At 40.5% G+C, this 24,957-nt stretch overlaps 1 protein-coding gene across 5 annotated transcripts in view; it reads left to right on the forward strand.

The window, feature by feature from the left end:
* Window positions 1–24,957, forward strand: part of LOC106583657 (TOX high mobility group box family member 2) — a 232,898-nt gene that overhangs the window by 49,902 nt on the left and 158,039 nt on the right. The window contains exon 2 of one of the 5 annotated variants that reach the window (XM_014168098.2): window positions 16,457–16,513. The exons of 3 other annotated variants lie outside the window; for them this stretch is intronic. The gene's annotated coding sequence lies outside the window, so the exon portion shown is untranslated. Of the gene's footprint in view, window positions 1–16,456; window positions 16,514–23,847; window positions 23,967–24,957 lie in introns of all 5 variants that reach the window. One more of the 5 variants, XM_014168100.2, reaches the window with a different exon arrangement.

The following is a 24,957-nucleotide window of genomic DNA, read 5'->3' on the forward strand; positions in this document are numbered from 1 at the left end:
ATGTAGTTGAGCTGTAGGTTAGTTGGTATGTAGTTGGGCTGTAGGTTAGTTGGTATGTAGTTGAGCTGTAGGTTAGTTGGTATGTAGTTGGGCTGTAGGTTAGTTGGTATGTAGTTGAGCTGTAGGTTAGTTGGTATGTAGTTGGGCTGTAGGTTAGTTGGTATGTAGTTGGGCTGTAGGTTAGTTGGTATATAGTTGGGCTGTAGGTTAGTTGGTATGTAGTTGAGCTGTAGGTTAGTTGGTATGTAGTTGAGCTGTAGGTTAGTTGGTATATAGTTGGGCTGTAGGTTAGTTGGTATGTAGTTGAGCTGTAGGTTAGTTGGTATGTAGTTGAGCTGTAGGTTAGTTGGTATGTAGTTGAGCTGTAGGTTAGTTGGTATGTAGTTGAGCTGTAGGTTAGTTGGTATGTAGTTGAGCTGTAGGTTAGTTGGTATGTAGTTGAGCTGTAGGTTAGTTGGTATGTAGTTGAGCTGTAGGTTAGTTGGTATGTAGTTGGGCTGTAGGTTAGTTGGTATGTAGTTGAGCTGTAGGTTAGTTGGTATATAGTTGGGCTGTAGGTTAGTTGGTATGTAGTTGAGCTGTAGTTTAGTTGGTATATAGTTGGGCTGTAGGTTAGTTGGTATGTAGTTGAGCTGTAGGTTAGTTGGTATGTAGTTGAGCTGTAGGTTAGTTGGTATGTAGTTGAGCTGTAGGTTAGTTGGTATGTAGTTGGGCTGTAGGTTAGTTGGTATGTAGTTGAGCTGTAGGTTAGTTGGTATGTAGTTGAGCTGTAGGTTAGTTGGTATGTAGTTGAGCTGTAGGTTAGTTGGTATGTAGTTGAGCTGTAGGTTAGTTGGTATGTAGTTGGGCTGTAGGTTAGTTGGTATAGTTGAGCTGTAGGTTAGTTGGTATGTAGTTGAGCTGTAGGTTAGTTGGTATATAGTTGGGCTGTAGGTTAGTTGGTATGTAGTTGAGCTGTAGGTTAGTTGGTATGTAGTTGAGCTGTAGGTTAGTTGGTATGTAGTTGAGCTGTAGGTTAGTTGGTATGTAGTTGAGCTGTAGGTTAGTTGGTATGTAGTTGAGCTGTAGGTTAGTTGGTATGTAGTTGAGCTGTAGGTTAGTTGGTATGTAGTTGAGCTGTAGGTTAGTTGGTATATGTAGTTGAGCTGTAGGTTAGTTGGTATGTAGTTGGGCTGTAGGTTAGTTGGTATGTAGTTGAGCTGTAGGTTAGTTGGTATATAGTTGGGCTGTAGGTTAGTTGGTATGTAGTTGAGCTGTAGGTTAGTTGGTATATAGTTGGGCTGTAGGTTAGTTGGTATGTAGTTGAGCTGTAGGTTAGTTGGTATATAGTTGGGCTGTAGGTTAGTTGGTATGTAGTTGAGCTGTAGGTTAGTTGGTATATAGTTGGGCTGTAGGTTAGTTGGTATGTAGTTGAGCTGTAGGTTAGTTGGTATGTAGTTGAGCTGTAGGTTAGTTGGTATGTAGTTGAGCTGTAGGTTAGTTGGTATGTAGTTGAGCTGTAGGTTAGTTGGTATGTAGTTGAGCTGTAGGTTAGTTGGTATATAGTTGGGCTGTAGGTTAGTTGGTATGTAGTTGAGCTGTAGGTTAGTTGGTATATAGTTGAGCTGTAGGTTAGTTGGTATGTAGTTGAGCTGTAGGTTAGTTGGTATGTAGTTGGGCTGTAGGTTAGTTGGTATATAGTTGAGCTGTAGGTTAGTTGGTATATAGTTGGGCTGTAGGTTAGTTGGTATGTAGTTGAGCTGTAGGTTAGTTGGTATATAGTTGAGCTGTAGGTTAGTTGGTATGTAGTTGAGCTGTAGGTTAGTTGGTATGTAGTTGAGCTGTAGGTTAGTTGGTATATAGTTGAGCTGTAGGTTAGTTGGTATGTAGTTGAGCTGTAGGTTAGTTGGTATGTAGTTGAGCTGTAGGTTAGTTGGTATGTAGTTGAGCTGTAGGTTAGTTGGTATGTAGTTGAGCTGTAGGTTAGTTGGTATGTAGTTGAGCTGTAGGTTAGTTGGTATATAGTTGAGCTGTAGGTTAGTTGGTATGTAGTTGAGCTGTAGGTTAGTTGGTATGTAGTTGAGCTGTAGGTTAGTTGGTATATAGTTGGGCTGTAGGTTAGTTGGTATGTAGTTGAGCTGTAGGTTAGTTGGTATGTAGTTGAGCTGTAGGTTAGTTGGTATGTAGTTGAGCTGTAGGTTAGTTGGTATGTAGTTGAGCTGTAGGTTAGTTGGTATGTAGTTGAGCTGTAGGTTAGTTGGTATATAGTTGAGCTGTAGGTTAGTTGGTATGTAGTTGAGCTGTAGGTTAGTTGGTATGTAGTTGAGCTGTAGGTTAGTTGGTATGTAGTTGAGCTGTAGGTTAGTTGGTATGTAAGTTGGGCTGTAGGTTAGTTGGTATGTAGTTGAGCTGTAGGTTAGTTGGTATGTAGTTGGGCTGTAGGTTGGTTGGTATGTATAGTTGAGCTGTAGGTTAGTTGGTATGTAGTTGGGCTGTAGGTTAGTTGGTATATAGTTGAGCTGTAGGTTAGTTGGTATGTAGTTGAGCTGTAGGTTAGTTGGTATGTAGTTGAGCTGTAGGTTAGTTGGTATGTAGTTGAGCTGTAGGTTAGTTGGTATGTAGTTGAGCTGTAGGTTAGTTGGTATGTAGTTGAGCTGTAGGTTAGTTGGTATGTAGTTGAGCTGTAGGTTAGTTGGTATGTAGTTGGGCTGTAGGTTAGTTGGTATATAGTTGAGCTGTAGGTTAGTTGGTATGTAGTTGAGCTGTAGGTTAGTTGGTATGTAGTTGAGCTGTAGGTTAGTTGGTATATAGTTGGGCTGTAGGTTAGTTGGTATTAGTTGAGCTGTAGGTTAGTTGGTATGTAGTTGAGCTGTAGGTTAGTTGGTATGTAGTTGAGCTGTAGGTTAGTTGGTATATAGTTGGGCTGTAGGTTAGTTGGTATGTAGTTGAGCTGTAGGTTAGTTGGTATATAGTTGAGCTGTAGGTTAGTTGGTATGTAGTTGAGCTGTAGGTTAGTTGGTATATAGTTGGGCTGTAGGTTAGTTGGTATATAGTTGAGCTGTAGGTTAGTTGGTATGTAGTTGAGCTGTAGGTTAGTTGGTATGTAGTTGAGCTGTAGGTTAGTTGGTATGTAGTTGAGCTGTAGGTTAGTTGGTATGTAGTTGAGCTGTAGGTTAGTTGGTATGTAGTTGAGCTGTAGGTTAGTTGGTATGTAGTTGAGCTGTAGGTTAGTTGGTATGTAGTTGAGCTGTAGGTTAGTTGGTATATAGTTGAGCTGTAGGTTAGTTGTCATGTAGTTGAGCTGTAGGTTAGTTGGTATATAGTTGGGCTGTAGGTTAGTTGGTATGTAGTTGAGCTGTAGGTTAGTTGGTATTGAGTTGAGCTGTAGGTTAGTTGGTATTAGTCGAGCTGTAGGTTAGTTGTATGTAGTTGAGCTGTAGGTTAGTTGGTATGTAGTTGAGCTGTAGGTTAGTTGGTATGTAGTTGAGCTGTAGGTTAGTTGGTATGTAGTTGAGCTGTAGGTTAGTTGGTATGTAGTTGAGCTGTAGGTTAGTTGGTATATAGTTGAGCTGTAGGTTAGTTGGTATGTAGTTGAGCTGTAGGTTAGTTGGTATATAGTTGAGCTGTAGGTTAGTTGGTATGTAGTTGAGCTGTAGGTTAGTTGGTATATAGTTGGGCTGTAGGTTAGTTGGTATGTAGTTGAGCTGTAGGTTAGTTGGTATGTAGTTGAGCTGTAGGTTAGTTGGTATGTATAGTTGAGCTGTAGGTTAGTTGGTATGTAGTTGAGCTGTAGGTTAGTTGGTATGTAGTTGAGCTGTAGGTTAGTTGGTATATAGTTGAGCTGTAGGTTAGTTGGTATGTAGTTGAGCTGTAGGTTAGTTGGTATATAGTTGAGCTGTAGGTTAGTTGGTATATAGTTGAGCTGTAGGTTAGTTGGTATGTAGTTGAGCTGTAGGTTAGTTGGTATGTAGTTGAGCTGTAGGTTAGTTGGTATGTAGTTGGGCTGTAGGTTAGTTGGTATGTAGTTGAGCTGTAGGTTAGTTGGTATATAGTTGGGCTGTAGGTTAGTTGGTATGTAGTTGAGCTGTAGGTTAGTTGGTATATAGTTGAGCTGTAGGTTAGTTGGTATGTAGTTGAGCTGTAGGTTAGTTGGTATGTAGTTGGGCTGTAGGTTAGTTGGTATGTAGTTGAGCTGTAGGTTAGTTGGTATGTAGTTGAGCTGTGTTGGTTGAGCTGCAGGTTAGTTGGTATGTAGTTGGGCTGTAGGTTAGTTGGTATGTAGTTGAGCTGTAGGTTAGTTGGTATATAGTTGAGCTGTAGGTTAGTTGGTATGTAGTTGAGCTGTAGGTTAGTTGGTATATAGTTGGGCTGTAGGTTAGTTGGTATGTAGTTGAGCTGTAGGTTAGTTGGTATATAGTTGGGCTGTAGGTTAGTTGGTATGTAGTTGAGCTGTAGGTTAGTTGGTATGTAGTTGAGCTGTAGGTTAGTTGGTATGTAGTTGAGCTGTAGGTTAGTTGGTATGTAGTTGGGCTGTAGGTTAGTTGGTATGTAGTTGAGCTGTAGGTTAGTTGGTATGTAGTTGAGCTGTAGGTTAGTTGGTATGTCGGTTTAGCTGGTTGAGCTGTAGTTGGTATATAGTTGGGCTGTAGGTTAGTTGGTATGTAGTTGAGCTGTAGGTTAGTTGGTATATAGTTGGGCTGTAGGTTAGTTGGTATGTAGTTGAGCTGTAGGTTAGTTGGTATATAGTTGGGCTGTAGGTTAGTTGGTATGTAGTTGAGCTGTAGGTTAGTTGGTATGTAGTTGGGCTGTAGGTTAGTTGGTATGTAGTTGAGCTGTAGGTTAGTTGGTATGTAGTTGAGCTGTAGGTTAGTTGGTATATAGTTGAGCTGTAGGTTAGTTGGTATATAGTTGGGCTGTAGGTTAGTTGGTATGTAGTTGAGCTGTAGGTTAGTTGGTATGTAGTTGGGCTGTAGGTTAGTTGGTATGTAGTTGAGCTGTAGGTTAGTTGGTATGTAGTTGGGCTGTAGGTTAGTTGGTATGTAGTTGAGCTGTAGGTTAGTTGGTATATAGTTGGGCTGTAGGTTAGTTGGTATGTAGTTGAGCTGTAGGTTAGTTGGTATATAGTTGGGCTGTAGGTTAGTTGGTATGTAGTTGAGCTGTGTAGGTTAGTTGGTATATAGTTGGGCTGTAGGTTAGTTGGTATGTAGTTGAGCTGTAGGTTAGTTGGTATGTAGTTGGGCTGTAGGTTAGTTGGTATGTAGTTGAGCTGTAGGTTAGTTGGTATATAGTTGGGCTGTAGGTTAGTTGGTATGTAGTTGAGCTGTAGGTTAGTTGGTATATAGTTGGGCTGTAGGTTAGTTGGTATGTAGTTGAGCTGTAGGTTAGTTGGTATGTAGTTGAGCTGTAGGTTAGTTGGTATGTAGTTGAGCTGTAGGTTAGTTGGTATGTAGTTGAGCTGTAGGTTAGTTGGTATGTAGTTGAGCTGTAGGTTAGTTGGTATGTAGTTGAGCTGTAGGTTAGTTGGTATGTAGTTGAGCTGTAGGTTAGTTGGTAGTAGTTGAGCTGTAGGTTAGTTGGTATGTAGTTGAGCTGTAGGTTAGTTGGTATGTAGTTGAGCTGTAGGTTAGTTGGTATGTAGTTGAGCTGTAGGTTAGTTGGTATATAGTTGAGCTGTAGGTTAGTTGGTATGTAGTCGAGCTGTAGGTTAGTTGGTATGTAGTTGAGCTGTAGGTTAGTTGGTATATAGTTGAGCTGTAGGTTAGTTGGTATGTAGTTGGGCTGTAGGTTAGTTGGTATGTAGTTGAGCTGTAGGTTAGTTGGTATGTAGTTGGGCTGTAGGTTAGTTGGTATGTAGTTGGGCTGTAGGTTAGTTGGTATATAGTTGAGCTGTAGGTTAGTTGGTATGTAGTTGAGCTGTAGGTTAGTTGGTATGTAGTTGGGCTGTAGGTTAGTTGGTATATAGTTGGGCTGTAGGTTAGTTGGTATGTAGTTGAGCTGTAGGTTAGTTGGTATGTAGTAGAGCTGTAGGTTAGTTGGTATATAGTTGGGCTGTAGGTTAGTTGGTATGTAGTTGAGCTGTAGTTTAGTTGGTATATAGTTGAGCTGTAGGTTAGTTGGTATGTAGTTGAGCTGGAGGTTAGTTGGTATGTAGTTGGGCTGTAGGTTAGTTGGTATGTAGTTGAGCTCTAGGTTAGTTGGTATATAGTTGAGCTGTAGGTTAGTTGGTATATAGTTGAGCTGTAGGTTAGTTGGTATATAGTTGGGCTGTAGGTTAGTTGGTATGTAGTTGAGCTGTAGGTTAGTTGGTATATAGTTGGGCTGTAGATTAGTTGGTATGTAGTTGAGCTGTAGTTTAGTTGGTATATAGTTGGGCTGTAGGTTAGTTGGTATGTAGTTGAGCTGTAGTTTAGTTGGTATATAGTTGGGCTGTAGGTTAGTTGGTATGTAGTTGAGCTGTAGGTTAGTTGGTATGTAGTTGAGCTGTAGGTTAGTTGGTATATAGTTGCGCTGTAGGTTAGTTGGTATGTAGTTGAGCTGTAGGTTAGTTGGTATATAGTTGAGCTGTAGGTTAGTTGGTATGTAGTTGAGCTGTAGGTTAGTTGGTATGTAGTTGAGCTGTAGGTTAGTTGTCATGTAGTTGGGCTGTAGGTTAGTTGGTATGTAGTTGAGCTGTAGGTTAGTTGGTATGTAGTTGGGCTGTAGGTTAGTTGGTATGTAGTTGAGCTGTAGGTTAGTTGGTATATAGTTGGGCTGTAGGTTAGTTGGTATGTAGTTGAGCTGTAGTTTAGTTGGTATATAGTTGGGCTGTAGGTTAGTTGGTATGTAGTTGAGCTGTAGGTTAGTTGGTATATAGTTGGGCTGTAGGTTAGTTGGTATGTAGTTGAGCTGTAGGTTAGTTGGTATATAGTTGGGCTGTAGGTTAGTTGGTATGTAGTTGAGCTGTAGGTTAGTTGGTATGTAGTTGGGCTGTAGGTTAGTTGGTATGTAGTTGAGCTGTAGTTTAGTTGGTATGTAGTTGGGCTGTAGGTTAGTTGGTATGTAGTTGAGCTGTAGTTTAGTTGGTATATAGTTGGGCTGTAGGTTAGTTGGTATGTAGTTGAGCTGTAGTTTAGTTGGTATATAGTGGCTTGTTAGTTGGTATGTAGTTGAGCTGTAGTTTAGTTGGTATATAGTTGGGCTGTAGGTTAGTTGGTATGTAGTTGGGCTGTAGGTTAGTTGGTATGTAGTTGAGCTGTAGGTTAGTTGGTATGTAGTTGAGATGTAGGTTAGTTGGTATATAGTTGAGCTGTAGTTTAGTTGGTATATAGTTGGGCTGTAGGTTAGTTGGTATGTAGTTGAGCTGTAGGTTAGTTGGTATATAGTTGGGCTGTAGGTTAGTTGGTATGTAGTTGAGCTGTAGGTTAGTTAGTATGTAGTTGAGCTGTAGGTTAGTTGGTATATAGTTGAGTTATGGGTTAGTTGGTATGTAGTTGAGCTGTAGGTTAGTTGGTATGTAGTTGAGCTGTAGGTTAGTTGGTATATAGTTGGGCTGTAGGTTAGTTGGTATGTAGTTGAGCTGTAGGTTAGTTGGTATGTAGTTGGGCTGTAGGTTAGTTGGTATGTAGTTGATCTGTAGTTTAGTTGGTATATAGTTGAGCTGTAGGTTAGTTGGTATATAGTTGGGCTGTAGGTTAGTTGGTATATAGTTGAGCTGTAGGTTAGTTGGTATGTAGTTGAGCTGTAGGTTAGTTGGTATGTAGTTGGACTGTAGGTTAGTTGGTATGTAGTTGAGCTGTAGGTTAGTTGGTATGTAGTTGAGCTGTAGGTTAGTTGGTATGTAGTTGAGCTGTAGGTTAGTTGGTATGTAGTTGAGCTGTAGGTTAGTTGGTATGTAGTTGAGCTGTAGGTTACTTGGTATGTAGTTGAGCTGTAGGTTAGTTGGTATATAGTTGGGCTGTAGGTTAGTTGGTATGTAGTTGAGCTGTAGGTTAGTTGGTATGTAGTTGAGCTGTAGGTTAGTTGGTATGTAGTTGAGCTGTAGGTTAGTTGGTATGTAGTTGGGCTGTAGGTTAATTGGTATGTAGTTGAGCTGTAGGTTAGTTGGTATATAGTTGAGCTGTAGGTTAGTTGGTATGTAGTTGAGCTGTAGGTTAGTTGGTATGTAGTTGAGCTGTAGGTTTGTTGGTATGTAGTTGGGCTGTAGGTTAGTTGGTATGTAGTTGAGCTGTAGGTTAGTTGGTATGTAGTTGAGCTGTAGGTTAGTTGGTATGTAGTTGAGCTGTAGGTTAGTTGGTATGTAGTTGAGCTGTAGGTTAGTTGGTATGTAGTTGAGCTGTAGGTTAGTTGGTATGTAGTTGAGCTGTAGGTTAGTTGGTATGTAGTTGAGCTGTAGGTTAGTTGGTATGTAGTTGAGCTGTAGGTTAGTTGGTATGTAGTTGGGCTGTAGGTTAGTTGGTATATAGTTGGGCTGTAGGTTAGTTGGTATATAGTTGGGCTGTAGGTTAGTTGGTATATAGTTGGGCTGTAGGTTAGTTGGTATATAGTTGGGCTGTAGGTTAGTTGGTATGTAGTTGGGCTGTAGGTTAGTTGGTATATAGTTGGGCTGTAGGTTAGTTGGTATGTAGTTGAGCTGTAGGTTAGTTGGTATATAGTTGGGCTGTAGGTTAGTTGGTATATAGTTGAGCTGTAGGTTAGTTGGTATGTAGTTGGGCTGTAGGTTAGTTGGTATATAGTTGAGCTGTAGGTTAGTTGGTATGTAGTTGAGCTGTAGGTTAGTTGGTATGTAGTTGGGCTGTAGGTTAGTTGGTATATAGTTGGGCTGTAGGTTAGTTGGTATGTAGTTGAGCTGTAGGTTAGTTGGTATGTAGTTGGGCTGTAGGTTAGTTGGTATGTAGTTGAGCTGTAGTTTAGTTGGTATATAGTTGGGCTGTAGGTTAGTTGGTATATAGTTGAGCTGTAGGTTAGTTGGTATGTAGTTGGGCTGTAGGTTAGTTGGTATATAGTTGAGCTGTAGTTTAGTTGGTATGTAGTTGATCTGTAGGTTAGTTGGTATGTAGTTGGGCTGTAGGTTAGTTGGTATGTAGTTGAGCTGTAGGTTAGTTGGTATGTAGTTCAGCTGTAGGTTAGTTGGTATGTAGTTGGGCTGTAGGTTAGTTGGTATGTAGTTCAGCTGTAGGTTAGTTGGTATGTATTTCAGCTGTAGGTTAGTTGGTATGTAGTTGAGCTGTAGGTTAGTTGGTATGTATTTCAGCTGTAGGTTAGTTGGTATGTAGTTGAGCTGTAGGTTAGTTGGTATGTAGTTGAGCTGTAGGTTAGTTGGTATGTAGTTGAGCTGTAGGTTAGTTGGTATGTATTTCAGCTGTAGGTTAGTTGGTATGTAGTTGAGCTGTAGGTTAGTTGGTATGTAGTTGAGCTGTAGGTTAGCTTTTGTTCATTTGGAATGTCATTAAATGAATCTGGCCACGCTCCAACATGCTACAATTTTCACCTCATTTAAAATGAGAATGTATAAAGTACCCTGTTAAAATCCCTTCAGGGCATTTTAATATTTATAATACAGTTGCATTGTACACATTACATGCGTTTCAAGATTAGTTATCCTCCGTAGCCTCCTCTTTAACATTTCAGAGGTATGCCGCCTTTGAAGCATGGATTCCCTGTAATCTATTTTTTCATTTTTTTTTTGTATTATTGATGTGTGGTTAAGTTACTGTATAAACTGTACATTTGGTTTTGCAGCATTTATTTTTAGCCATACCATATTGGAAATTGTGAGAAAAAAAAATAGACTTTATTGTAATGTATATAGAGTCACATGTAAACCCTAGCTCTGCCAAGACTGTGCAGCTGTTGACTACATTGTGAAGCTAGAATAGAGCTTCAGCCTATAGTAGCTGTCAGTGCTAACATACTGTATTTACTGTAACTCCCACTGCTAACAAAGTAGTCATTGCAGCATGCTAATAAACGTCACAAACAAACTAACCTAATGACAAACTGGATGACAAAAATCTAACTGGGTCAATCATAATAACAGAGGCCTCTTTGACTAAAAGTATAGCCATGGTTTAACAAGAACACTATAGCCATATCTATAGGGTGTCTGGAATTCAACTTAACAAGAACACTATGGCCATATCTATAGGGTGTCTGGAACTCAACAAGAACACTATGGCCATATCTATAAGGTGTCTGGAACTCAACAAGAACACTATGGCCATATCTATAAGGTGTCTGGAACTCAACAAGAACACTATGGCCATATATACAGGGTGTCTGGAACTCAACAAGAACACTATGGCCATATCTATAGGGTGTCTGGAACTCAACAAGAACACTATGGCCATATCTATAGGGTGTCTGGAATCCAACTTAACAAGAACACTATGGCCATATCTATAGGGTGTCTGGAACTCAACAAGAACACTATGGCCATATCTATAAGGTGTCTGGAACTCAACAAGAACACTATGGCCATATCTATAAGGTGTCTGGAATCCAACTTAACAAGAACACTATGGCCATATAAATAGGGTGTCTGGAATTCAACAAGAATGCTATGGCCATATCTATAGTGTGTCTGGAATTCAACTTAACAACACTTGCTTTGTCATAATGGGGTATTGTGTGTAGATTGATGAGGATGGAAAAAACTATTGAATCCCTTTTAGAATAAGGCTGTAATGTAATAAAATGTGGAACAATTATTGTAGTCTGAATACTTTTCGAATGCACTGCACAGTATGTGCTCTTCGAAAGGCCAATGGCATCCTTTCTTCATTTGATGTGAGCTTAAAGAGAACAAAAACATTGTTTCAGAAGCTAGGGTTCCATCCAATTGGCGACAGATTTTCATGCAAATATTGTAAAATCTGCATTAAAACAATATGCGCATTTTCCCAAAAGAGATATTTGCATCAATTTAACTTGTTGCAAATATAAGGCTGTGCGTGATGACGTAGTGCACATAAAATAACTTTTGATGTTAAAATCCCATGTAAAATCCCACCTTGTCTAGCGTTTTTTGTTTTATCAACATTTTTACAAATTTGCTGTTTCCATCAGGCATTTCGTGCCATTTTTTTTTTATCTGACATGTACTTTACGCTCATAAAAAGGTTGGATAGAAATCTGGTTAGAGATATGTTAAAATGTTTCCTGGTGGTTATGTGGCTATTTTTATTCCAGAGTCTCTGTACAATTTCACTTCAGGTTTTTCAATCATTTCGAGGCAATGGCCAAAATAGCACCCTCAATTCAAGGCACTTGTGGTGTGAAAATGACCTCATAATGGCATTAAAAGGAACCGAGAGGCCCCTGTAGATTAATATTCACAAACATGTTAAATACAGAGTGTTTTTGCAGAAGAGACACATTAAAATCACCTCGGAAATGTACACTTCTGCAAATGGATCAAGTCAAGCCATTCTTTCCGAATCACCTGACATGCTGCAATAATAGCTTTTCCTTGTACATGTCCTGTCAAATCAACTTCTACTCATCCAGTGCTATTTTAGTGTTGGTCACTGAGTTGTCAGCAGAGAAAATACAACTCCTCTATGTTGCTGAGAAATTACATCCTCAGAGGGAATAGGATGGGAATATACGTCAGGCAGAGTAAATCCATCGTTAAGATATTAGTTATTTGCAAAACACATATTGAACTGAACCCACGCATGAGGCTAAATGAGAGTTGAGGGTAATAGAACATAGTTAGTTGATTCTCCTTTTTCACTCATTTTCTGAATAGTTTTTTTATCAATGGTGCATCTGCAGTTTCCCACAATTCCAATTAACGCAGGGCTTGTTTGCTTATCTTTTGGAGCTGTTGACTAAAATGCTTCTGTTTTATTGTTAATTAGAAGAAAAAGTGGCTTCAGCGTTGCAGTTAACATACAGCGTCTTTCTCTGTGTTAGTGAGATTCACAGGCAAGAGTAATCTAACATCCATATGGCAAAGCCTGCAATGTGAAGGAAAAAGCTGTATATCAGTGGAACTACTGTTTCTCTTCTTCCTCAATGGGGCTGTGCTGATAGGGCGAACGGAAAGCTTCCATGCCAACAAGCCTTTGGGGTATAGAGTGAGTGCCATGACGCTTTCATGTCTTTGCCTTCTATGCTAAAGACAACTTCACATCTCAATAAGCGATTTTTTGGTATCTGCCTCGCCAAAAATGCTCACGCAAAGACTGAATGTGTAGGGTGTAGGGTTGCAATAATCTTAGACATTTTACATTTACATTTTAGTCATTTAGCAGATGCTATTATCCAAAGTGACTTACAGTTAGTGCATTCATCTTATGATAGCTACACTATTAGAAAAAAGGGTTCCAAAAGGGTTCTTCGGTGCTCCACATAGAAGAACCCTTTTTGGTTCCAAGTTTAACTTTTTGGGGGTTCCATGTAGAACTCTTAGTGGAAAGGGTTCTACATAGAACTCAAAAGGGTTTTACCTGGAACCAAAAAAGGGTTCTTTAAAGGGTTCTCCTATGGGGACAGCCCAAAACAACTTTTCTGATCTAGATAGTGCCTTTTTTTAAAGAGAGGTGTGTGTCTGAGGGGGGGGGGCTGTCCTAACTTCAGGGGGAAGCTGGTTCCACCATTGGGATGCCAGGACAGAGAGGAGTTTGGACTGGGCTGAGCGGGAGCTGGGGTGGGAGGTCTAAGAGACCAGAGGTGGCAGAACGTTGGGGTGTAGGATTTGAGCAGAGCCTGAAGGTAGGGAGGGGCAGTTCCTCTTGCTGTTCCGTAGGCAAGTACCATGGTCTTGTTGTGGATGCGAGCTTAGACTGGAATCCTGTGGAGCGTGCGGAGGAGCGGGATGATATGGGAGAATTTGGAAAGGTTGAACACCAGGCGGGCTGCAGCATTCTGGATCACTTTGATGTTTGCAGAGAACGACCGGGTGTTGTCCAGGGTCACGTCAAGGTTCTTTGCACTCTGGGAGGGGGACACCGTGGAGTTGTCAACCGTTATGGAGAGGTCTTGGAGCAGGCAGGCCTTCCTTGGGAGGAAGAGCAGCTCCATCTTGTTGAGATTGAGATTGAGGTGGTGGGCCAACATCCAATCCGAGATATCTGCCAGGTTGGCAATTTGAACATGGGCCCTGTAACATACATTAAAGTAGAGGTTTGAATAGCTCCAACAGAAAAGCCCACAAGCCCCATGCAGCAGTATACAATAGTAGTTATTGCTTTCATATTTTAGAGGAAGGCAGTAAAGAAGAGATGTGAGAATTCACTGATTGAGGCAATGAGGTTGATATCTATCAGGGTTTCAAAGAGTAAATCATTGTATATTTGTGTTCATTATATAACACTGTTTTTAACTTAAATATAGAGATATCTTATCAATGAAAGCTTTGCATGTTGTATGTAGCCATGCCATCTACTCGACTACAATGCATAGTAGAATAGAATATTCCACCAGTAGCTATCCCCATAGTGGAACACCTTAGCCATTCAAAATCAACAGAGACATCTTCATCTTCATCTAAAACACTCAGCGTCGTGTACCAAATACAATTAGACACATGAACCACGGCATTGTTGGTTTTACTTAGCATACTGACTCACTTTCCCATGGAAAGCATGTCTCTGGGCTTCTCTTGGTGGTGGGGAAGTTGAAAGGAACAGGAGGGCTCCTTTAAAGTGGATTTTAAACGTAGCTCCCGTGTGAAGCCTGAGAGAGATCTATCTAGAACTCCTCTCAGAACACAGTGCATTTAGGGGGATGAAATGTGCAGTGTCTCCTTTTGAACACGTGGTAATGACTGCTGGCATACAGGGGCTGAGAGGTCACTTCCCACTTCAGAGTAGTGTAGCCTGCACTAGCCAACAGTGGTACTGCTGAATCTGTACTGAGTGTCTTAGACACTAGCCAACAGTGGTACTGCTGAATCTGTACTGAGTGTCTTAGACACTAGTGAACAATGGTAATGCTGAATCTGTACTGAGTGTCTTAGACACTAGCCAACAGTGGTACTGCTGAATCTGTACTGAGTGTCTTAGACACTAGCCAACAGTGGTACTGCTGAATCTGTACTGAGTGTCTTAGACACTAGTGAACAGTGGTACTGCTGAATCTGTACTGAGTGTCTTAGACACTAGCCAACAGTGGTACTGCTGAATCTGTACTGAGTGTCTTAGACACTAGCCAACAGTGGTACTGCTGAATCTGTACTGAGTGTCTTAGACACTAGTGAACAGTGGTAATGCTGAATCTGTACTGAGTGTCTTAGACACTAGCCAACAGTGGTACTGCTGAATCTGTACTGAGTGTCTTAGACACTAGTGAACAGTGGTACTGCTGAATCTGTACTGAGTGTCTTAGACACTAGCCAACAGTGGTACTGCTGAATCTGTACTGAGTGTCTTAGACACTAGCCAACAGTGGTACTGCTGAATCTGTACTGAGTGTCTTAGACACTAGTGAACAGTGGTAATGCTGAATCTGTACTGAGTGTCTTAGACACTAGTGAACAGTGGTAATGCTGCATCTGTACTGAGTGTCTTAGACACTAGCCAACAGTGGTACTGCTGAATCTGTACTGAGTGTCTTAGACACTAGTGAACAATGGTAATGCTGAATCTGTACTGAGTGTCTTAGACACTAGTGAACAGTGGTAATGCTGAATCTGTACTGAGTGTCATAGACACTAGTGAACAGTGGTAATGCTGAATCTGTACTGAGTGTCTTAGACACTAGCCAACAGTGGTACTGCTGAATCTGTACTGAGTGTCTTAGACACTAGTGAACAGTGGTAATGCTGAATCTGTACTGAGTGTCTTAGACACTAGTGAACAGTGGTAATGCTGAATCTGTACTGAGTGTCTTAGACACTAGCCAACAGTGGTACTGCTGAATCTGTACTGAGTGTCTTAGACACTAGTGAACAGTGGTAATGCTGAATCTGTACTGAGTGTCTTAGACACTAGTGAACAGTGGTAATGCTGAATCTGTACTGAGTGTCTTAGACACTAGTGAACAATGGTAATGCTGAATCTGTACTGAGTGTCTTAGACACTAGTGAACAGTGGTAATGCTGAATCTGTACTGAGTGTCTTAGACACTAGTGAACAATGGTAATGCGGAATCTGTACTGAGTGTCTTAGACACTAGTGAACAGTGGTAATGCTGAATCTGTACTGAGTGTCTTAGACACTAGTGAACAGTGGTAATGCTGCATCTGTACTGAGTGTCTTAGACACTAGTGAACAGTGGTAATGCTGAATCTGTACTGAGTGTCATAGACACTAGTGAACAGTGGTAATGCTGAATCTGTACTGAGTGTCTTAGACACTAGTGAACAGTGGTAATGCTGAATCTGTACTGAGTGTCTTAGACACTAGTGAACAGTGGTAATGCTGAATCTGTACTGAGTGTCTTAGACACTAGTGAACAGTGGTAATGCTGAATCTGTACTGAGTGTCTTAGACACTAGTGAACAGTGGTAATGCTGAATCTGTACTGAGTGTCTTAGACACTAGTGAACAGTGGTACTGCTGAATCTGTACTGCGTGTCTTAGACACTACTGAACAGTGGTAATGCTGAATCTGTACTGAGTGTCTTAGACACTAGTGAACAGTGGTAATGCTGATCTGTACTGAGTGTCTTTGACACTAGTGAACAGTGGTAATGCTGAATCTGTACTGAGTGTCTTAGACACTAGTGAACAGTGGTAATGCTGAATCTGTACTGAGTGTCTTAGACACTAGTGAACAGTGGTAATGCTGAATCTGTACTGAGTGTCTTAGACACTAGTGAACAGTGGTAATGCTGAATCTGTACTGAGTGTCTTAGACACTAGTGAACAGTGGTAATGCTGAATCTGTACTGAGTGTCTTAGACACTAGTGAACAGTGGTAATGCTGAATCTGTACTGAGTGTCTTAGACACTAGTGAACAGTGGTAATGCTGATCTGTACTGAGTGTCTTTGACACTAGTGAACAGTGGTAATGCTGAATCTGTACTGAGTGTCTTAGACACTAGTGAACGGTGGTAATGCTGAATCTGTACTGAGTGTCTTAGACACTAGCGAACGGTGGTAATGCTGAATCTGTACTGAGTGTCTTAGACACTAGTGAACAGTGGTAATGCTGAATCTGTACTGAGTGTCTTAGACACTAGTGAACAGTGGTAATGCTGATCTGTACTGAGTGTCTTTGACACTAGTGAACAGTGGTAATGCTGAATCTGTACTGAGTGTCTTAGACACTAGTGAACGGTGGTAATGCTGAATCTGTACTGAGTGTCTTAGAGAAGCTCTACCGTATCTGCTAACCCCTGGCCTGGTGATGTTACAGCTTGTTTAATACATCTAGCCAGGTTTATATCCAGTTATCCAGAAGACATGTACACACACACACACACACACACACACACACACACACACACACACACACACACACACACACACACACACGCTTACTCATTTAAACACTTGAGAGTGTGCTTCCTAATATATTCACACACACATTTCTTCTCTCTCTTTTTAGTGTGACTGTACTTCTGCAGGTACATCTGTTTGAGAAAAGACTCCCCAGGACCAGAAGGTACATAAGATGATAAAACGTTTGCTTACTCAGCCTTTGTTTTCGTGGTTGACAGAGAGGTTGTGTCATCATGAATAGAGAGTAGTCAGAGCAGGTGGGCACTGTACCCTCTCATCCTGTTATGGAACGTCTCACATCAGAAAGAGTTCAAGTAGGGAGACCTTTCTGTCATCTTGATTTGACCCTCAGAGGATGCTCCATATAACCTCGCCTTCCATGACTAGTCTCCTCAGTACTCTATAGAGCATGGGGATTTAGCATAGCATGCTACCAGTGGTGTAAAATACTTAAGTAAAAATATTTGAAAGTACTACTTAAGTAGTTTTTTGGGGTATCTGTACTTTACTTTACTATTTACATTTTTGACAACTTTTACTTTTATTTCACTACATTCCTAAAGAAAATCATGTACTTTTTACTCCATACATTTTCCCTGACACCCAAATTTAAATTGTATTTGTATTTATTATGGATCCCCATTAACTGCTGCCAAGGCAGCAGCTACTCTTCCTGGGGTCCAGCAAAATGAAGTCAGTTTATACATTTTTAAAAACATTACAATACATTCACAGATTTCACAAAAATACAGTATATGGTAGTGGTGGAGTAGGGGCCTGAGGGCACGCTAAGCAAGACTGTGAAGCTCACAAACATTGGCATAGACACATGCATACACACACACAATAACATACGCACTACACACGTACACATATATTTTGTATTGTAGATATATGGTAGTGGTTGAGTAGGGGCCTGAGGGCACACAGTGAGCTTCACAGTCTTGCTTAGTGTGCCCTCAGGCCCCTACTCCACCACTACCATATATCTACAATACAAAATTCATGTGTACATATAGTGTACATATAGTGCATATGTTATTGTGTGTGTATGCATGTGTCTGTGCCTATATTTGTGAGCTTCACAGTCTTGCTTAGCAGGACAGAAAATGGTCCAATAAACACACTTATCAAGAGAACATCCCTGGTCATCCCTAATGTAAATGATGTGTGTTGGAGTGTGCCGCTGGCTATCCGTAAAAAAAAAAGATACAAAATAAATAGTCCTGGTAACCATTTGATTACCTGTTCAGGAGTCTTATGGCTTGGGGGTAAAAACTGTTGAGAAGCCTTTTTGTCCTAGACTTGGCACTCCGGTACCAAAAGGTTGCAAGATCGCATCCCCGAGCTGACAAGGTAAAAATCTGTCATGCTGCCCCTGAACAAGGCAGTTAACCCACTTTTCCTAGGCCGTCATTGAAAATAAGAATTTGTTCTTAACTGACTCGCCTAGTTAAATAAAGGTAAAAACTTGTTTTTTTATGACTATTGGGTACTGTTTCTACCACTGCATGCTACAGTATCGCTAGGCTACACAGTATAGCATAGCGTTCCATGACTGGTCTCCTCAGTACTCTATAGAGCATGGGGATTTAGCATAGCAGGCTACAGTATCGCTAGGCTACACAGTATAGCATAGCGTTCCATGACTGGTCTCCTCAGTACTCTATAGAGCATGGGGATTTAGCTACAGTATCGCTAGGCTACACAGTATAGCCTAGCCTTCCATGACTAGTCTACTCAGTACTTGTATAGAGCATGAGGATTTAGCGTAGCATGCTACAGTATCGCTAGGCTACACACTCACAAATACCAGAGCACAAAGGAGACAACACAGTAAACAGACTTCACGCATGTTAAGGTGAAGGCTGAGCTAATTGAGGATTATTACTAAATACCTGTGGGTGGTGGCTTTCTCTGAGGAAGAAACCCTTCCCTGCTTCTCTCTCTCTTCTTTTTCTCTCCTCTTTCTCTCTCGTGCTCTCTTTCTCTAAACCGTTCTCTTCTCTCTCTCTATTCATCCTCTCTCTCGATCTGTCTCTTTCTCACTCTTTCTCTCTCTCTCTTGCTCTGTCTCTCTGGCTGATTTTCATCAGGCGATATTGCAATTGCAGAACTAAGTGGCTGTGACAACATTTGCAGACGCTCCAGCTGCCACAGCTTTATTGAGTTATTAAAGTAATCTACTGTGATTAAAAAATCTAATTTTTCCTAAATCATTTGCGAGTTTACATCTTATTTTTATTAGCAGATTTAATTCCTGAAAATGAAACAAGGACTGATGATTCAATCGTCTCTGGCAATTGCCTTTCCTTAACAAATAGGAATTACCCCAGGATGCTGGAATTACTGTACGGTTTAGCAGAAATGGAAATGACAGTTCGCAAAGGTGTTTTTTTTATTGATTTAATTGAGCTTTTGCAGTAAAAGTATATCTGTTTTTCTGCCGTTTGGTCTATAGTAGGTTGGTTAGTGTGTCTTTCTATCATTGCTGCAATACAGCCTCAAGTAATAATCTAGAAGGGAGACTGTAACATGAGTGGGAAATTATTCGCCTTTCAAATTATTATATTACTAGTTGAGCAACAAATAGATGTGTACTTTTAGTTTCATCTTTTGCAGAAACATGAAGGTTCAAAACGGAAAATAATCGTTTTTCTTCCAACTGTTAGTGAAAATTGTGTCTTCATCTCTTTTGAATATTTTCCTTTTCCCCAGGGAAAACATTGTGTGTATCCTTGGCTAATTTTCGCATATAAGAATGCACTCATTTACATAAAGCACAAGGCTCTTATTTCATTGGACAGATTTGAGCTCTATATACTATAAAACATGTGACACTGAAATTGCAGCATTTGGTTTGTGCATTTAGATTGTTGTTTTAGCTGATTTCCAAAAGGCATTTTCTCCCCCTCTGGCACATAATATAAAACTGCACCCTTTCATTGGCCTCTTCTGCTTCTACCTTCATGAAAACCCCATAATGTACGCAAAAAGCATAACAAATAAATCAAATAAATGAACACAAAAAAACATTCAACACAAAGCCACACAACTTATCACCAGTGGTGTAAAGTATTTAAGTAAAAATACTTAAAAGTTCTACTTAAGAAGTGTTTTGGGGTATCTGTACTTTACTATTTATATTTTTGACTACTTTTACTTTTACTTCACTACATTCCATAACAAAATATTGTACTTACATTTTCCTTGACACCTAAAAGTACTCCTTACATTTTGAATGCTTAGCAGGACAGGACAATTGTCAAATTCACACATTTATCAACTGAACATCCCTGTCATCATACTGCCTCTGATCTGGCGGACTCACTAAACACACATGACTTGTTTGCAAATTATCTCTGAGTGTTTGGAGTGTGCCCCTGGCTTTCTGTAAATTAAAAAAACAAGAAAATAGTGCCATCTGGTTTGCTTAATAGAAGGAATTTGAAATTATTTATACTTTTACTGTTGATACTTAAGTATATTTTAAACCAAAGTAGGATTTTACTGGATGACTTTTACTTGAGCCATTTTCTATTAAGGTATCTTTACTTTTACTCAAGTATGACAGTTGGGTACTTATTCCACCACTGGTTATCACTCAATCTCCTTTGAACATTTCTGCTGTGCAATCCTCCCAGGGTACCACAGTACTAGAACCACCACAGCCGTGACATCTCAGCAGCAAATTAAAAGACAGCTTTAGAGAGAGAGAGAGAGAAATCCTTGGCTCCCTTCCAAAAAAACAACCTCCATTACATTTTTCCCCAAACAACTAGGATCGGCTCTTTCTCTGTTGGACGGCATAGGTTAGGGTTAGGGTACAGTTAGGGTTAAGGTTAGGGTATGGTTAGGGTTAGGGTACGGTTAGGGTTAGGGTTAGGGTACAGCTAGGGTTAGGGTACGGTTAGGGTTAAGGTTAGGGTTAGGGTATGGTTAGGGTTAGGGTTAGGCTTAGGGTTAGGGTACGGTTAGGTTCTCTGTGGGTCAGCATAGGTTAGGGTTAGGCTTAGGGTACAGTTAGGTTCTCTGTTGGTCAGCATAGGTAAGGGTTAGGGTTAGGGTACGGTTAGGTTCTCTGTGGGTCGGCATAGGTAAGAATGTGTCTGGATCTCTCTGTCAGATGTATTTTTCTTTCTATGGAATGGATTCAGTCTTACTCTAGTGCCCCAGGCCCTCCAGATGTCCTAGACATAACAGAGCCTTGTCAGCTCAGTGCCTGTGCCCTTAATGGGTCACTCAGTACAATATCACGCTGCTCAGACAATGACCACACTGTTCGCCACATATTAAAACACACCAGCTGGTTCTCTCTCAAAGTCATGGCCAAATAAATACAAGCTACACACACACATGCATACTCGCTCAGACACACACACACACACACACACACACACACACACACACACACACACACACACACACACACACACACACACACACACACACAAAATACATGTATGCACACACACATACTGTACTGTACATGCATCAAGTCAATCATGCGTATTTGTGTGCTGCCCTTTATGCATGTATGTGCCTCACTCACTGACACACACACTCCAACATACCTTTTATATATATTTCACTTTTTATAAAAATCTGAATTGTTTATTTGAAATGGGAGTCATTTTGACACGGTCCTTTTGACATGCATACATTTTTCATTAAATTGCTCCGGTTTTTATAAAGAGGTTACAATGGTGGAGATATGTTTATTTGTCCAAAAGTATTGAATTGTCTTTTTCTTCAAGACATAAATTGAAGTATCTACTATATGATGTATAACCACTGACACACAGGAGCAGAAATGCATTTTTCATCAATCTGAAATGTTCTTCTTTGAGGACAGTATGTGTCACAGTATAGCTTGGTTTATATAACACACACACACACACACACACACACACACACACACACACACACACACACACACACACACACACACACACACAGCGCTCTATAGAAGAGAGGGAGGAGGATGAGAAGCAGTGGATTTATGGTTTGATTACAGCCTTTCCATTTCAGTGAAGCCAGACTGAAGGCTTCCTCTACTTGCCTTCCTCATGTGAACCCTTCTCAAATGGCAGCAGTCTCCAAGTCTCTAGTCTATTAAGATGAAGCACATGCACACGCACACACACACACTCAAATATGCATAATTACAAACAAGGTAATTTCACCATCTCAGCAGCATCACTGTATGTCCATCAAACTGACCAGAGTACTGTTTATGCTCATCCACCACAGGAGAGTTAGGTAAAACAACTGTTATCTAACCCAGCAATTTTTGTGTTTTGTATTAGAAATAACCTTCATAGTTAGACAATGGACCATTTTATCAGTGCACACATCCTCTAAGTCAGGGATCATGAACTAGATTCAGCCGCAGGCCGATTTTGTCTTGAGCGGATAGTCGGGGGGCTGGAATATGATTAGAAATCATTGATTGTAAATTGACTCAAGAAGCTCAAACAGATATTGTATTTGAAAAAAAATGTATTGTTTCAAACCTTGATTACATTGGTACACGATCACATATGTCTCTCTATATTTAGTGGGAAAACTTGGGAATAGTTTCTTAAATTAAAATAAGTTTGAGCTGATTTCCTAGTGATTTTACAGTGTTTTATGTCCGAAACCAAAAAAACTCTGGGTGGAGGGGTGCAAATAAAATCAGATGGGCTGGCAGTTGACGATCCCTGCTTTAAGTCCACGAGCCTTCAAGCCTTTTCTGTAATGCATCGTAAGGTGCAAGTATCTTCAATTTATACGCCATTAGTGTTATGAATCAGTATTGATCAGATTTAAAACCATGTACATGGATTGAGGTAGACCTCAACTTGACCATATCGTTGATATCATTTCTCCTTTTTGCTTTGAATAAGGCACTTTTCATTTCTAAGGCCAAAGATTTCTCAAGGCCTTAGAAATGTCTTGAACGTCTCCTTTCTGTCATTCTGTCATTATGAAATGCCATTCAACCAGACAAAGACAAACTGAAACAGATTCTTTTTGACAGCGTTTGAACTTCAAAACGTATCTGCACCGGGAAAGGTCTCAAATTAACACCCAGAGAAACCAGACGCTAAGGGTAAAGAGACCTGCAGTGACACATTTAAATATGAACAGTTTGGTAAAAAAAGGGGGAGCCATTTGAATGTAACGCCATAGAGAAATGTCAAAGTGAGAATGGCAGGAAATGTGCAAGTGACAAGGAAAAAGCTGCCCTTGGTATTCTAGAGCTCCAAGCGAGGTAAAAATAGGGCATTGGGCAAGAAGGCAGGAAACTAACGGACGGTGGCCTCTAGTAGTAATGTCTTCTGAGGACCAGAGATAAGCGACTTAACTCCCTCTTGTCTGAAACGTTTCACCGTTAACATCTCGACATGACCAGATATCTCACATGTAGGGATACAGTAAGAAGACATGGGAAACGGCATCAATGATTTGCATGTTGAATGTATAGGTAGCCAGCAGGTTGTGTCTTGTTGCAGAGCAGTTGTATGAAAGGTTATAGTTTCATTCAATTAGGTCAGGATGTGTGATGTAAACCGCCTCATATGTTGTGGAATATTCATATAGAAATGTATGGTGTAGAACAATCATGCCTATCTAACATGTAGGAATCAGGTATGGGGTTGTGCTGTATGTATGGACTGCTGATCTAGGATCAGGTTGTCCATGTATTCATGTTCATTGTGGTCTAAAAGGCAAACCTGATCCTAAATCACCACTTTTACTCTAAGACACTTGATATATACGGTCCCAGCTCTAATTATAATATTTATATTCGCTACATTCCACAACATTGTTCTACTGAACATGGCCCTGGTGTATGGATACTGTATATACTGTATACTGTCTGCAGAGCAACTTCTCTCTTGACATTGAGGTAATGAGTGAGGATGGAAAGCACCGCAGTAGAGGGGTGATGGGCAGTGTGGTTCTCCAGGTTGAAATAATGGAAGTCGGACAATAAACACAGGGCTTATCAGAGCTGGCGCAGAGCTTTCGATCCGATAGGGGCCATATTACAGAGGCCGTGACAAAAATGTGACCCCTTTCAAAATGACTTTGTCCACTCGGTTACTGAAAAAAATGGACGTGATAGGAATGATGCTGGAGCTATCTGAAAATGTTTTGTCGCCCCGACATTAGCTTCTCTATCACATCCAATAATTATCCCTTTACCAACTTTACCATCAACAACTTTCTCCAGTTGTAAGATATTGACATAGGTCTGATGTTACAGTATTATTACGTGATATTGTTTTTAAAGTGTAATTGAATTGGAGCATGTTTTGTGGTCTAACAGAAAATACAAAACAACACTGATATCAAACACACTAGAAAACAGCAAGTAAATTCAACATAGTCCCTTGTAACAGGTTGCAGTTTTTGGGCTGGTTTGTCAGATACAGATTCAGCCTAATTCTGGACTAAAAAGCACTTTCAATGAAGACTCTCCATTGATCATGCTCTTAAATCAAGGACTCGGCTTAATCTGGATTCCGGAAACCGGCTCTACAAATCCAACCTGCTCCTCCTAGTCATCCCAATCACAGGATGTGACCTCACACTTTTACCCACAATCCCCCTGGACGGCATCGGTGAGCAAAAAAAACCTCCATACCAGCGGTGGCCAACCTTGCTCCACTGATCCTGTGAGCAGACTTCTATTCTAGCCCAGCAATAGTACACTTGATTATCAGCTCATAAGTTGAATCAGGTGTATTATTGCTGGGCTGAAACAGAACCCTGCACAGTCAACAGACCTACAGCATGGTTGGCCTGCTGCAATTCTATTAGGTTTATACATTGTGTGTGATGTTTAATTGTATTTTTGTATACAACATTTGCTAATATAGGTAGGCCTACACATATAACCCATGGCATTTAAGATATACCCTTAGTCTCTTGGGACGTTCATTGGGACCTCTCTCTTCATCTGCCAACAGGCTTTCACAGCTTTCCATATCTGAGGACAGAAAATACTTCAATTAGATAGTACTAGATATTATTTTGCTAATATCTCTCTGTCCTCAAAGTTTTCCCCTCTAGGCACTCGAACTTGAGAATTTTTTTCACAATGTCCTCCCAGAAAATGACCTGCCCTATCCAGTAGCTATTCTAGGGAGCTGTTTGTGCAGATCTAGCGCCCATGCACTATCGGCTGCCTAGGCTATCCAGTAGCCTACACTCTCTTTTTACTGACAGCAGGAGCTGCAATTTCACCCTCTTCCATCGCTGTTATCTACTCATTTGGAAACAATATTTTTTAATTTACAATGATTACATCAATCTAGCAATATAACAGGAAGTTAGCTAGCTAGCTGATTACATTTAATTCACTTAGCTAAACAGTGTGTAAAGTTAGCTAGCTCAGTTGAGTTAGCCTACAAAGTGGCCTACTGTAGCCAGCTAGCTAGCTCATAATACATTGTTGTTTAACATTTCAAAAATCTATTTACTAACTTGAATATGTTCTCTCATTGCCTTGATTTTTTGGGTCCTCACAAAAACCAAATAATGGACAATCTAGCAAAGCGCAGCCAGTGTGTATGTACTGACTGATGTGAAACTGATAGATGCACACTACAC

Source organism: Salmo salar, chromosome ssa22 (genome assembly GCF_905237065.1).
Source record: "Salmo salar chromosome ssa22, Ssal_v3.1, whole genome shotgun sequence".
NCBI classification, from domain to species: Eukaryota; Metazoa; Chordata; class Actinopteri; order Salmoniformes; family Salmonidae; genus Salmo; species Salmo salar.